Source organism: Protopterus annectens, chromosome 3.part0 (genome assembly GCF_019279795.1).
Source record: "Protopterus annectens isolate FY-2018-M chromosome 3.part0, PAN1.0, whole genome shotgun sequence".
NCBI classification, from domain to species: Eukaryota; Metazoa; Chordata; order Ceratodontiformes; family Protopteridae; genus Protopterus; species Protopterus annectens.
The window spans coordinates 311887860-311902083 of record NC_056731.1 but is presented as its reverse complement, the minus strand read 5'-3'; positions in this window follow the sequence as shown (position 1 = coordinate 311902083).

Genomic DNA, 14224 nt, shown 5'->3' with positions numbered 1-14224 from the left:
ACATCCAGCAAAACATTAAGAAAACCAATATAAAACTTGGTATGCTATACAGAAACATCCACTTTCTCTCTCCTTCCACCAGCCAAACTCTTGCCACCACCTATCTTCTCCCCTCACTAATGTATGGCACTCCTCTACTAACAAACTTATCTGCCTCTCTCTCCTCCAAACTGGAAGTCTGTTATAATAAGATTTCTAAATTTGCAACCAAAGCCAAATTCTCCTGCCATCATTGTATTGCCTTCATTTGTTAAATTGGTTGAACTCTCCAACTATCTAGACTATCTCCAAATTACTACAGCTCACAGACTAATTTTTCAGCCTACTAAGTGCCCAGCATTAACCAACATCTTTCAACCTTACACCACTCAGAGAACTCTAAGATCTGCTCACCAAAACCTAATCACTGTCCACAAACCCAGTCGTCCTGCTGGTCAGCTTCTGCTATCCTTTTCCTTAGCTACAAAATAGAATTATCTTCCTTCCTCTCTAAGGACTTGTGAAAACTTTGAAAACTTTAAAACGCAGCTACATTCTTACCTTTCCTCTAACAGGAAATGCAGCTGCACTCTCCCCACCTAGCCTAATAATCAATCCACCCCTTAAACTTCTGACTAACTCTGAGTACAAGCTAACCTAGCAAAAATGTACATATTGTAAATAACATAATTGTACGTATTATAAATAACCCATCCCACTTTTTTTTCTCTCTTTTCCTTCTACGTCTTTATTCTCCCTCTCAGTTAAGTTGCCACTGCCATCCTAAATATTTAGGTACTATGTAACCAAAGAATTTATTCCTGTTCTCTAGCATGGAATGAAATTGTAATTGTGTCTTCTTTACTATGATTGCATATGTAACTAAACTATGTAATGCAGAGCATTTCTCCCCGGGCCTCCACTGAAAACGGGCTCCCTGAGTCCAGTGGACCTCCCCGGTCATCAAACTGGAAATAAATAAATAATAGGTTTCAGTGTCAAAATGTTTTTATTTACAAAGTCTTTCTCCCTAACTGTGTTTTAGTTATTGCTGCAGAAGAAGATATTTTGTCATAAAAATCAGTTACCTTTTTCAAACTGTTGCTTGCATTGATGTTTGTGTTGGTAGCATTCTCTTCTCTAGACTGTGAAATAGGTATGTTCTTAGCCAGTTCTCCATTAGAATCTGCTGTTACCTCCGAATCACCTGGAAATACTTTCTCTTCCCTCTGCCTCACTTATCATCCTTTCTAGTACATCTTTTTGTAAACCACAAAAGTGTAATTCAGTTACATCTGTATATGGAACTCCACTAACTGCATAACTTGTGTTAAATTTTGTTTTCTCCTCCTTGTTATCGATCTCCTGTTCATACTGCTTAGAAGCCACAATGCCAACACTCTGCTCTCTCTTTCCTCATTCTCCTCCATAATGCACTCTTCCAGAGGTTACCCCACAGCAACATAGCCAAAAAGAGTGGGGGTCCTTTATTCATATACAAAAATAACTAATATTTACAAATATTTACATATGTATAAATATATAAACATACAGATCACATATTCATAATTTCCTTTATAGTCATACTAAATTGTCATCCCTATTAGATCCCCACTCCTTTTTCCGTAATCACCATCTGATTTTACTTAGTATTGTTGCTAAAATCCATTTACCATTAAACATTTAGTTTATTCTTTCATTCCATATAACCCATATAACATAAAATAACTTTTAATCTATTTTTTTAACATATTCTTTACTTCAGTTCTTATAATATCCATATTTAATCATATCCATGTTTATTTTAGCCACTTCTTTTATATCTTCAAAAAATATTCTTTATATGGGTTTCTCCATAATGTTTTACTCTTTTATATATCAAAAACACATGTTCTGTAGTTTCTTCTTCTTGACAATGTAAACATATTTTCTCATTTTTCTTTGTATATGGCATATTTCCTTTTACTGGCAGTTTATCTATTACCATCCATCCATCCATCCATCCATCCATCCATCCATCCATCCATCCATCCATCCATCCACAACCCCTTTTCCCATTTTTCCACATGGGGTCAGGGTGTCACTTCAACAGTGACAATCATCTAGAGCCAAAGTTTACATCGTAGGGTGGCTAGCCCTGCAACAGTAATTCTTCCACAACATACACTAGCATGTACACTCACACTTATGGCTAATTTAGAGTGTCCACTATAACCAGTCTCCACAAAAAATCTTGACATTCTACTTTCTCATTACACCATTTTTTTCTTAGTTTTATAGCTTTAATTTTTACATCTATTAGATTTTTCCCATGGTTTTACAGAGTAATGTTTTATCATTGCATTCCTATACCATACTTTTCTATCTTTTTCTATATCATCAATTTTTATGTTCCAACACAATATTTTTTCTTGGTGACATTTTATTTCTTCATTTATACAGTCTCTTTACTTTTACTCTTTTTTACCATATCCCAACATTTATCATACTTATATTTATACAGTTTTACTACAAATCTCTCATCTTTTTCATTTAGCCACTTTAACGCTTTGTACAAGCTTAATGAAGCAGCACATACCAGTGGGTTAATTAACCCTTAACATCCTTCCTCTTTATTTACATACAAAAGTCCTCTTGTTACTGGGTTTAATCTAGAACCCACATATAAATGAAAAAATACATGCAATACTTCCTTTTCAAATACTGTTTGCTGGCAGCATAAATACACTTGCTAAGTATGCTATTTTTCCCTTAAGTACTGAATTTATCAAATAAACCTTTTTCTGAATGACAATTTATATGTTCTCCAGAACAGACAGATTTGTTTTATTTCTTCTATTGTTTTCCCTTTGAATTCTACTTACATCTTTATTCCCACATTTTATACCTACCCAAGAAATTTAATTCATTGTAAAATATATACCCCCAATTTTTACTGTATCACCTAAACCTTCACCTTTCTGTTTATTTAAAGCCATCCCTATCATCTTTATATACCAATTTGTGCAAATTATTACTTCTTTTATCCAAATTTTGTTTTTTGCAATTATAATAATGTCATCTGCATGGGCCACACATTGGTGCAGAGGTTAGCATTGTCACCACACACCAAGAGGTTCTCCGGTTTAATTCTCAGCTGGGGTGCCTTCTGTGTGAAGTCTGCATGTCCTCCCTGTGTTCATGTGGGTTTCCTGCAGATGTTTTGGTTTCCTCCCACATTCCTAAAACATGCTGCAGGTAGATTGGACATTCTAAATTGGCCCTAGGGGAGAGTGTGTGCATGTGTGTGCCTTCTATGGAAGGTTGGGCACCTGGCTAGCAACTCGACACCATAAAACTCTACTGCCACTCCTTCTGCAGACCAGGGATTCAGTGTGATGACCTCTGATGGGTGTAGTTGGAAGAAGATAATGTCATCTGCATATGTTAAGAGAACTGGAATTATAAACACTTCAGGTATTATATGGCCTGCCTCCTTCAGTTTGTAATTTATTTTACATACTATCACATTCGTAACTAATGCAAAGAGTATACAGCTCATTGGACATGCCTGTGTTGCATTACTCTTCATATGTACCTCTTGGCTTAACCAGCCATTTACAAGTATTTTTATTTTATTATTATTATTATTATTATTATTATTATTATATGCTGACATACATATTTGCCTAACTCTTTCATGTTTTTTTTTTATATTCTTTCATTATTGCCCATAAGATTTCAAGTCCAAGTGTGTCAAATGCCTTATCGCAGCCTCCTATCATGATTTTTGCTTCATCTTTTCTGTGTATAATATCATCCACAATTTCTCTAACTATCATTAATAACTCTTGACAACATTCTCCTTTATACTATATATGCTATCTTCCATAATATTTTCCATTTTAGTTTCAAATCACTTTTGTATTATTTTATAAAGATCTTATAATCATTATTATTTAATACTGTTGGTCTCCAGTTTTTTTTAATTGTCTTCTATCCTCCTTCTTCCATAGGAATTTAAGTATTCCACTACATCATTTTTCATATATAAAACCATCATTTAGCCATTCATTCAAAATCTTTAAAAATATATTTTTGCCAATCCCTTAAATTTTTACACATTTCATAAGCTATTCCATCTGAGCTTGCAGCCGAATCTATACTTACTTGTCCTAATAGTTTATCTAGCTCATTTAAAGAAATCTCTTTTTCAAACTCTTTTCTATCTTTTTCTGTTAACTTTTTTACTTTCCACATTTTTTACTACCTTATTTTTTTCTTTAAACATTTCTTGTACATGTTGCACTACACTGTTCATAATATTTTCCTGAGTTCTTTTTATTTCTCCTTTTGCATTTTTATTGCTCTCATTACACTACCATCTTCCTTTACAAATTTGCTTAACTAACTTGATAATTCTTCTCTTTTTTCTTGTAAAAATATTTTTGCTTATATAACAATTCTTGTATTTTTTCTTGATTTCTTTCATATAATTATTTTTCTTTGTCAAAGTGCTTTCTATCATTATGTTTCAAATCTACCAATGCAGCATTATAGGTTATTTTATATTTTTCTTTCTCTGCTTTTCTCACATCATATTGCCAATGTAAAAATCATTTTTTATATTTTTCCTTAAATATCATACAGCATTCAGACCAATTTTTATAAAATGTTCTCATAGTAATATGATCTTTCTATAACTGTGTTACTAATCTCTTTCTAATTCTAATTCTCTTACTAATCTCTTTCCTTCTTCATTCCATGCTTTTTCATTTATCCTTTTTATTGCTTTGCTTATTTTTATATATTCTTTGTTTTCCTTTATATCTAGCCATATTGCAAGATTATCAGAAAATCTTGTTTCGGCTATCTCCCCTTCTCCTATAGCTTAACCTTGTGATGCTATAAAATAATTTATTTTTGTCTATACATACTCCTTTTATAAGTCCATGAATTTTTGTCCCAATTTTTTTACTTTCCACAGCTTATAACTTCTAATATTTTTCATATATCATATCCTTTCTTTTTACACTTGACTCTTACATCACAATTAAAATCTCCTGTTATAATATTCATATGTATTACTATATAGTCTAAAATCTGATGAAATAAGCTTTCTCTTTCTTTACAATTAGTATAAGCATATAATGTTACAATTCCATATACTTGTTCTTTCCATTTTAAATCTACAATGGTTAATATTCCCATTTTTGCTAAAGTTACAGCTAGTATCTTTACTGGATTTCTACAGAATACGTCTGTTGCAAAACATCCTGCATTTCCAAATTCCAGATTATCTTTCCTCCCATAGTTTCTCTGTTTGTAATCTTTCTTCATTTGTTAAAAAGTTTGTCTTCTAATATAATTACATCTACATCACATGTATTACACCACTCCAGAATTCCTATTCTTCTTACTATATTCTTAATACTATTCACATTTACAGAAAAAATCTTAAATTTTCATTTTTCCTTACATTCATGGTTTCTTAAGTTCATAGCTAATTACGAGGTAGCTTTCTTAACAGACCATTCTAAGCCTAACCCATTTTATTCCCAAAGATAAGAATCAAGCACTGTACCTTGTGTCTGTGAGTCAAACACCTTAACCATTATACCAAGCCCTGATCGTTGGCTGTGTATGTTCTTTTTCATCCATTTCCTGTCTTTTTTCTTTTATACTTATCCCTTTAAATTTTCTTTTTCTGTCTTTTACCCTTTTACTAACGGAATTGTTTTTTTTTTACTACCTCCCAGTTTATGTCTTCATTACTTATTTCAGAACCTTATTCTATATCATCTTTATCATTTTTTCTCATCTAAATTTTCTTCTATTTCTACTATGTCTAAATTGTCTTCTCTTTGTTCATTTTCTTCTGCTTCTTTTTATTTTTTCCTTACCGTTATTTTCATTTTAATAATCCATCCATACATATCCAATTTTGTTACACTGGTAACATTTCAATTCACATTTTTTGCATCATGTCCCATTTCCCCACAAATATAGCATTTTCTTTTGTCACAGTTATTTATCAAATATCCTTCTTTTTCCATAAAAGAAAAACAAACATGTTTTGGGTTGTTCCTGGTATTTTACAACACCCCTCTTTCCCCCTTCATTGACTATGCTTGGTATATGCATACTTTTTTCTCTTTCTATTTTTAATAAACTATTACAATCCCAGCCACTAGTCCTTAAACCCCTTTTATCATAAACATTTGCAATGTCTAGAATCTCTTTAAATAAAGCTTTCAAATGTACTTTTACATTCTCTCGTTCTGCCTCTGTTTAAAATTGTACATGAATCTTCTTTTTTTGTTTGTTTCTCTGTTAAATACTTTTATCATATAAAGATTCCATGCTTTACAGTCTTTTTTTCATATTTTCCAAGAAACTTTTCCACTGGAAAAAATTCTCAAATATAATATCACAAAATGTCTTTTTATTAATAAGAAAAAAATCATCTTGCTTCATGCTTTTTACACCCAAAGCTATTACATTTTCCCATGCTTCATACTTGTCCATTTATTTGCCTTATTTACTTTGAATCTTTACCACATACTTCCATTTTTCATTTCTTCTGCCTTTTTTTACTTTCTGTGCATATGTTTTCTTTTCAATCTCACCACTATTCTTCAGGATTGTCTCTGCATCCTCCTTTTGTATTTTCGCCATGATGTCCCCCCAAAAAACATCTCCTTCATTTTCTGGCTCACTCTGTACCACCATTTTTTTAAGTAAATTATCCTGCAACCCTCCCGACTGGAGGGTTGTAATTATACATCAATCATTTGCTGACTTATCTCTGTCAAACAGGTTTCTTTGAAACATTTCCTCAGAATCCAGCGCACATTTTCTGGTCTCAATATTTTCTTTCACCACTCCATCATTTCCTTCTCTTTCCATCTGCCTCTCTGTTTCTCTGGGCCACCTCTGCTTCTGGAATGGAAACAGGAAGTACTCCTCCAAACTGGGTCCCACTAACAACAATGATAAGTTGGGAAAGTTCTCTGATGCCCTGGCTAAATTTATCCCAGTAGTAGAAATACCACCTTGAGTTTCCCTTGAAAAGAGCCCACTAGCATATTGGGATTATCCCAGTCAACAAAAATGAATAAAAGATAAATGGATTGTGCCTAAAAGAGGCTACTTAACAGTATTGATGAATATGTTTAGAAATAACGAAAAAATGTAACTGAAACCAAATAGATGTTACCAGAAAATGTTTCATATGCAAGAAACCCACTTAAACCTTAATTAAGCTGACATTTCTGATATTATACAGCACATCATCTTTTGTTTTAAATAAATGTAATTCTTGCTTCTAACAAGACTTAAATGAAAATCCAGCCTCAAAACATAGTGTCGTAGGAATTTTAGTTTCAGTGCCACAGTCCTGGACATCTCTTCTGTCAGGAATGGCACATGAGCTAAATTGGCCTTCTCATTCTGTTCCATTACCAAGTCATGCTTGGCTATACTTCCAAATTTTGTCTGTACACTGAAACATCACTTGATTTCTTCACTCGCCACCTAAAATAATAATGGCTAGAATGTCCAGTGCTAAAGATTTGTTTCTGTTGAATCTTGTGTTATTTAGTTATTATATTTATGTTGTATGCTGTATCTCATTTATTAGAGTTATGTTATATGAAAAGTGCCAGACTTAGGCACTTAACTAACTAACTGACTAACTAAGTAACTAACTAAATACACAAATAAAGAAACAAGCACTGGACAAACAGGTAGATGTCTCAGTGACTGGTTTAGCATCTGTGGGAATGGCACATTTATATGTTGTCATTGACTGGTTCATTCTTGTACTTATTTACAAGGCTGTCTACCAACTGCATAAATTTGCCTGAAAATGAGTCTGTCTGTGGTATTGAGTGTAGGTTGCTGGGAGATGTTCTGTATGAAATGAGTCTGTCTGTGGTACTGGGTGTAGGTTGCTGGGAGATGTTCTGTATGAAATGAGTCTGTCTGTGGTACTGGGTGTAGGTTGCTGGGAGATGTTCTGTATGAAATGAGTCTGTCTGTGGTACTGGGTGTAGGTTGCTGGGAGATGTTCTGTATGAAATGAGTCTGTCTGTGGTACTGGGTGTAGGTTGCTGGGAGATGTTCTGTATGAAATGAGTCTGTCTGTGATACTGGGTGTAGGTTGCTGGGAGATATTCTGTTTGTATGTGTGGTTTCGTTAATTGAAAGTGGGATGAGTTAAGTCCTTTCTCAGGCTGCTTATTGCACTTTATGCTGTGGCAGCTGTCTGTGGGTTGTACTAGCCAGCATATGTATGTTATTCTTCTAAGGTTAAAGCATTAATGTATGTATAGGAAAATTGTGAATGATGACATTTAAAGATGGAACGGGGTGCTTGGTGGCATTTTACCAGATTCAGTATGTTTTTATGACTTATTTCAGCATGCATCTTAGTACCTTAATCACAGGAAGTTGTAAATGACAACCTAAGTACACATATTCTTGTAATTTATGAGCAAATGTGATACAAATAAAAGAAGCATATTTTTACAGGAGGCAAGTCTCCCCTACATCCCCATGTGGGGAACTTCACACTCAGCTCTTTTTACTTTATTATTCCTACTCTGAGGTTGCTGCATCTCAATCAACAAGGAATCCTGGACAGGCAAAGTAGCACCTGTCTTGCTGTTTCTCCAAGGTGCGCCAACCTTGAACCATCCATGGCTCACTATTATACAAATATTCCAGTCTCAGCCTGACAGTGTGATATGAGCAATTCCCATTTTGAGCTTTTATACTGGAACCACCATGACTCAAGTTCAAGTGATCTGAACAAATGACTGCAACCCTGTATTACTTACTGAAAAAAGTATTTGGTTTATTTAAAAAAAGGTATTTGTTTTATTATGAGTTATGGGTTTTGGGAACTGGCCTATCATTACACTTAAAATCCTCAGATTTACTTTCAGTACAAGCTTGCTCTTATCTGTCAGAGAGCTGCTGACTGGGAAACAGATTCCAGTTATTAAACCATTTCAGTCTTTTCATTTCTGCCCAAACTGTAAGCATTACCCCAACCATATGTTTTTCCACCTTTGAAAAGGTCTCTTTTGTATTTCTCCTATATACACCTACCACTATTAATTCATTAAAAGAGAGCAGATGTGCCACAACTGTATCGACAAAGAAGGAAGACATTTTTCAGTTGTGTGTCTCAGACCAGCATTTAAAAAATAGTGCTAATGCAGTTGACATATTAACAAGTTATTTTCTTGTCTCACCAGTTAATAACTGAGTACCAATCCATCACACCAGTGACACCTGTTGTAGACGGCTTCATCTCAAGTCACATCTGCCCTCACTATGTTCTCCAATTTTTAATGTTTTTCTCTCCATCCCCCATTGTTTACTAACTAGCTCTCAATAATATACAGATGACAATGAAATACTTAACATTATTTGATGATTTTTTTCTAAAATTCCTACCACTGACTTTAGTTACATGTAATTCAAATTATGTACAGTTTGTCTGCAAATCTAGATATCTGGCACAAAAAACATCTTGGCCTTGATTGTAATCACCTAACAAAGCATTGTATACTAGAATGGTGTTTTTGTTTTTTTTTTGTGTTTTCTTTTCTTTTCTGTATGATGACCGTTTCCTGATGCACACACATAATGCATACTGCTTCATTCAGCTATCAGTTTAGACTTGCTACCTCCTACTATCTAAGCAGTTTTCTAGCCAGTCAGTAAAACAGCATTTTTTCTCAGTTTTCTCATAATAAAAGCCCAGCGAATGCCGACTGCCTGTGAGGAAATAAGGACTGGGTGTACTGCGTAAGGAATAAAAGCATTTTCTGTGCTGCTACTAGTTCAAGGGGTCAGAGAAACAAAAGGGGAATGTGTCTACACCCTTTAGGATAAATCTCTCTTGTCTTTTAAGCTTACTTAACACTGAGACACTAGAAATAGGTTATTCATTCTTTGAGATAAAATGTAAGAAGATTCATCTTACATTTTAGTCTCCAAAAAAATGCTGAATGTTTTTAAATGAATAACAACAATTAGCAATTTATATTTAGTGAGCCATATAGACCTGACCCCTGAAAATGTGTTAACGTCCCTGGATTTGTTTCTAAAATATTGCTTTTTGATCTGTGCTTTAGACAGTTTATCTTACATGAATGAATAAGGCCATTGTCTAAACTACTCTTTCTACAATGAATGGTGCTCCTGCAATTAAAAACTCCAGATGCAGAGGGTGTGGGCTGTACTAGCCAACACAAATCTTTCATTCTTCCTGGAGGCTATACATGTTATATAGTAATGGATCCCTGACTGTCCCCCAGATGATTAATATTTGGTTAGCAGGGTTGGATGCTGAAGGACACAGCCAGGGAGGGAGGACAGTGAGCATCTGACTCAGGCTTACACATCCTGCAGAGGCACCATTGCCTCCTGCTCTCAGTAATTACTGAACCACAGTGGTTAATTGGGTATGTCCAGCTGATAAACCCCATTTTCAGTGGAGTCATGGTACAAATCTTGTCTTAGAAAATATGCTTGTCTCTCCATCTCTGATACTTCTTTATGTGATATCAGTGAGCCATACTGGCTAGGCTGTGTACTACATCCAGTTGAAATTTATTAGCACAGCACGTATTTTAATACGAGGTTAAGACAAGCAGTGACTCCATGGATAGCAGCTTTGTTTTTGATACTAGAAAACCTGAAGGTGTGGGCTCTATATCCACACCAGATATTGGCATTAATTTTAATGTGCCACCTGACAAAATTAGGAGCTTGGTTTTATACCAGTACAGCACAGGAGAAAAGATGAGAAGGAGGTTCATCAGTCAGTAACAAATCTGAGGCTTCTTAGATTAGGTTCATAGGTTCATAGAAGGTTACTAGGCCAACAGCCCTAGAGCTCCTACAAGCCTAGCCATATTTATCTGGAGTTACCCCAATTGTCATTGGTTGAGTGAGTGAAGTTTGCAGAGGTAAGGGTCTATGGTGGTTAATACCAACTTCCTCTGTCCAGGACGAACATGGGCACCACCCCAGGAGTGAATTTACAGTCACTCATCCATTGATCTAGGTTGTGTTTGAAGATGGTCAGGGGAGGAGCTGTTCTTCATGTGAATTGGAAGCTTGTCCAGAGAAGTGGGCAGTCTCTGGTAAATGTATTTATCTCCAGCATGACCGTTTCAAGCAAAGGCTAGGTTAAGTTTATGGAGTGAGTGACCCTCTTGCAGTTTGATTTACGACTGTATAGCATTTCCATCAGGGGCGGGTCAGATACTCCCTGTAAGCCAGGCACAAGTCATCCCTTAGCAACCTGTAGGAGACGGAATACAGTGGCAGGGCTTTCAGTCTTTCTGCGTAACACTTGTTTTGTGTACCATGTGATTTCTTGGTGAGAAACCTCTGTGGTCTCCGCAATTGTTACAGATGTCTGCTGAGGCACATGCAAAAGGGAGCATTGTACTCAATTACTGCTCTGATGAGGGCTGAGTATAATAGAATTATAACATCCTTAGAGCTAGATGTGATGCCTTTACTTATAAGATGAGACACATAGAAGGATTTTCTAACTACTTTGGATATGTGGTGGTCAAAGTTTAGGTTGCTATCAACCTGAGCACTCAGATTATGTATCACTGGGTCTACACTTAGGGGGTGCTGTCTGTAATGTAATTAGCAGGGATGTTAACTTTCCCAAAGGGAATAATAATGCATTTTTTTGCATTTAATCCCTGGCTTTGGCACCAGTTATTTGTCTGCATTAACCCTGTCTGCAGTATATTAACATCATTGGGGGATTCAATGATTGCTCCCAATTTGCAATCATCAATGACCTTAGTCAGCCACAGGCCATCCAAGTTAGTCTGGACTTTTGAAAAATAAATTCTGAACATTAAGGGGCTCAGCACAGAACCCTCTGGTACACCAGGTGGAGACTGGTCTTTTGCTAGAGGTGAAGTCACCCACTTTGACAGCATGTGTCCTGTCAGTCAGCCAGTTGGCTTTCCATCTGGTAATGTAGGTGTTAATTCCCAATTGGGAGAGTCTCCCTATAATATCTGAGTGTGGGATTGTGTCAGATGCCTTGGCTAAGTCAAGATAGGTGGTATGCACTGTCCTTCCCTCATTCATGGCCTAGGTAACTTTCTTGAAGAAGTCAACCATGTTTAACAGGCATGATCTAACTTTAATGAATCCGAACTGGGTTGGGTCCAAAGTTTGGAGATTACTTATGTCACTGTTAATAAGGTCCATAATGATTCTTTCCATGGCCATGCAGATGAGGCTAGTTATGCTTATGGGCCTAGATTTACCAGGGTTGGTTGATGGTCCCCTTTTTTGCAGAGAGATTACTGTTGCTGTCCTCCATTCCTCCAGAGCATAGCCAGTTCTCAGGCTGTGGTTAAACAGGAATCCAAGTGGGCCTGCTAGATCATGTTTTAAGTTGTTTAAAAGGCAATCTGGGATGTTGTCTGGACACAATGATGCTGTGTTTTTGGCTTTGGAGAGCACTGAGATGACCTGCTCTGTTGAGATAATAAGCTGAGGAATGGTGGCAGATATACTTTGGGTGATGACTGGAGGGGAAGGGGGGAGGGTGAAGTTGTATTTTTGCACTGCAACCAAATCTTGCAACTAGCAGGTTGGCTATTACCTGCAGCTGAGTATGGGTATTGCCATCCACAACCAGTTCAGCATATAGCTGGGTATTCCCTTTTAGGTTTCAGACATAGTTAAAGAATGCCTTGTGATTATCCTTAGCTAGGGAGGCTATTTTTGCTTCATAATTAGCTTTGGATTACTTGACAAGATCTCTAATTTGTTTGTTTAAGCTAGAGAAGGATTTTTTCCTATGCTGAGCCAGTTCCTTCTTGTTCTTGGACATTAGTTTCTTTTTCTTGTTGTATAGCTAATTTATACCATGGTGGCTTGTTTTTCTGGGAATACCTGGTTTTAATCCGGTCAGGTACAGCCAATTCTATGCAACTGCTTAAGTGGTTTTATAGGGCATTGTTGAACACCTCTGTGTAGGAGTCCATGTTATCTGCATTTGAGAGGGTTCTGAAACTTCTTATACCATCACTTAGTAGGAGGTAGTATGTTGTTGAAAAATTCTTAAGCATTTTTCAGCTTGATGGGGTATCTGGTTTTATTATTACATCGAACGAGACTGACTTATTATCTGATCTTACCAGGTGGACATCAACAGGGCTGGGTGTAATCCTCTCCCATGTTAGTGAGTACTATGTTCAGGATGTTTGAGCCTGTTGTGGGTGTGCTGACTAGTTGTTACAGAGCATTTGCATTGAGAAGGTCCAAGAACCTCTATGCCAGCATGTTTGCGGTCATGTATGTTTCCCAGTTGATGGTAGGATAATTAAAATCACCCACGAGTAAGGTGTTGGGTTGTGTGGCAAGTGATTCCAGTAAGTACAGGTATGTGGTATGCTTTTCCGGTTTCATGGTGTGGGACCTATACATAGTTACAATATGGTAAGGGGGCTTTGCCTATAGTTAATTGGACACTGAGTAGCTCAAGAGTCATACTGTTTGATCAGTCTTGAGGTGTACTTATCCTTAATGAATATGGATACACCTCCTCCTTTGGTTCTTCCATGCTCGGTTTGTGGTCTGAATGTATGGAAGGCAGAGTAGCCCTGCATGGCCAGGGTGCTTTCTGTGTCTCTGAACCATGTCTCAGTGACTGCACATATGTCAGCATCTTCCAAAATGAGGAGTGCTTCCAGAGAGTGCATTTTCTTGTTTAGACTCCTAGCATTAAGCAGCAGTACCTCGAGTTTATCTAGAGAGGATTTTGTTATGTTGGGAGGCTGGATATTTTGACACTGCCTAAAAAAGTCACAATATGGGTGGCTAATACCTTTGGTAGTATTCAAAAGCCTAGGGGAGAGAGGTGCAGACCACCTCTGGCAAAACAGAGTGGTCTGTCGACTATGTCTTCCCAGGTTGACGGAAACTGGATTGTTAAAGTCAGTCATTTTTTATGCTTGTATTGTGGTATCATCCTTGGAGAAGGTAGGATGTTGCTTAAGGCAAGGCTTATACCTACCTGTGACACATAATCTGAGAGCTCAGTTATGTCTCTTTTCATATAGTCCAGTGAGGTACATCTCAAGTCGTTTACCCTCACATGGAATATGACGGAGTCATACCAGTACTTGTGGTTGAGTGACTTGAGTGCTTGAGTGACCTGATGGATCCTGGCACCTGATAGGCAGCTAACCATAACCTG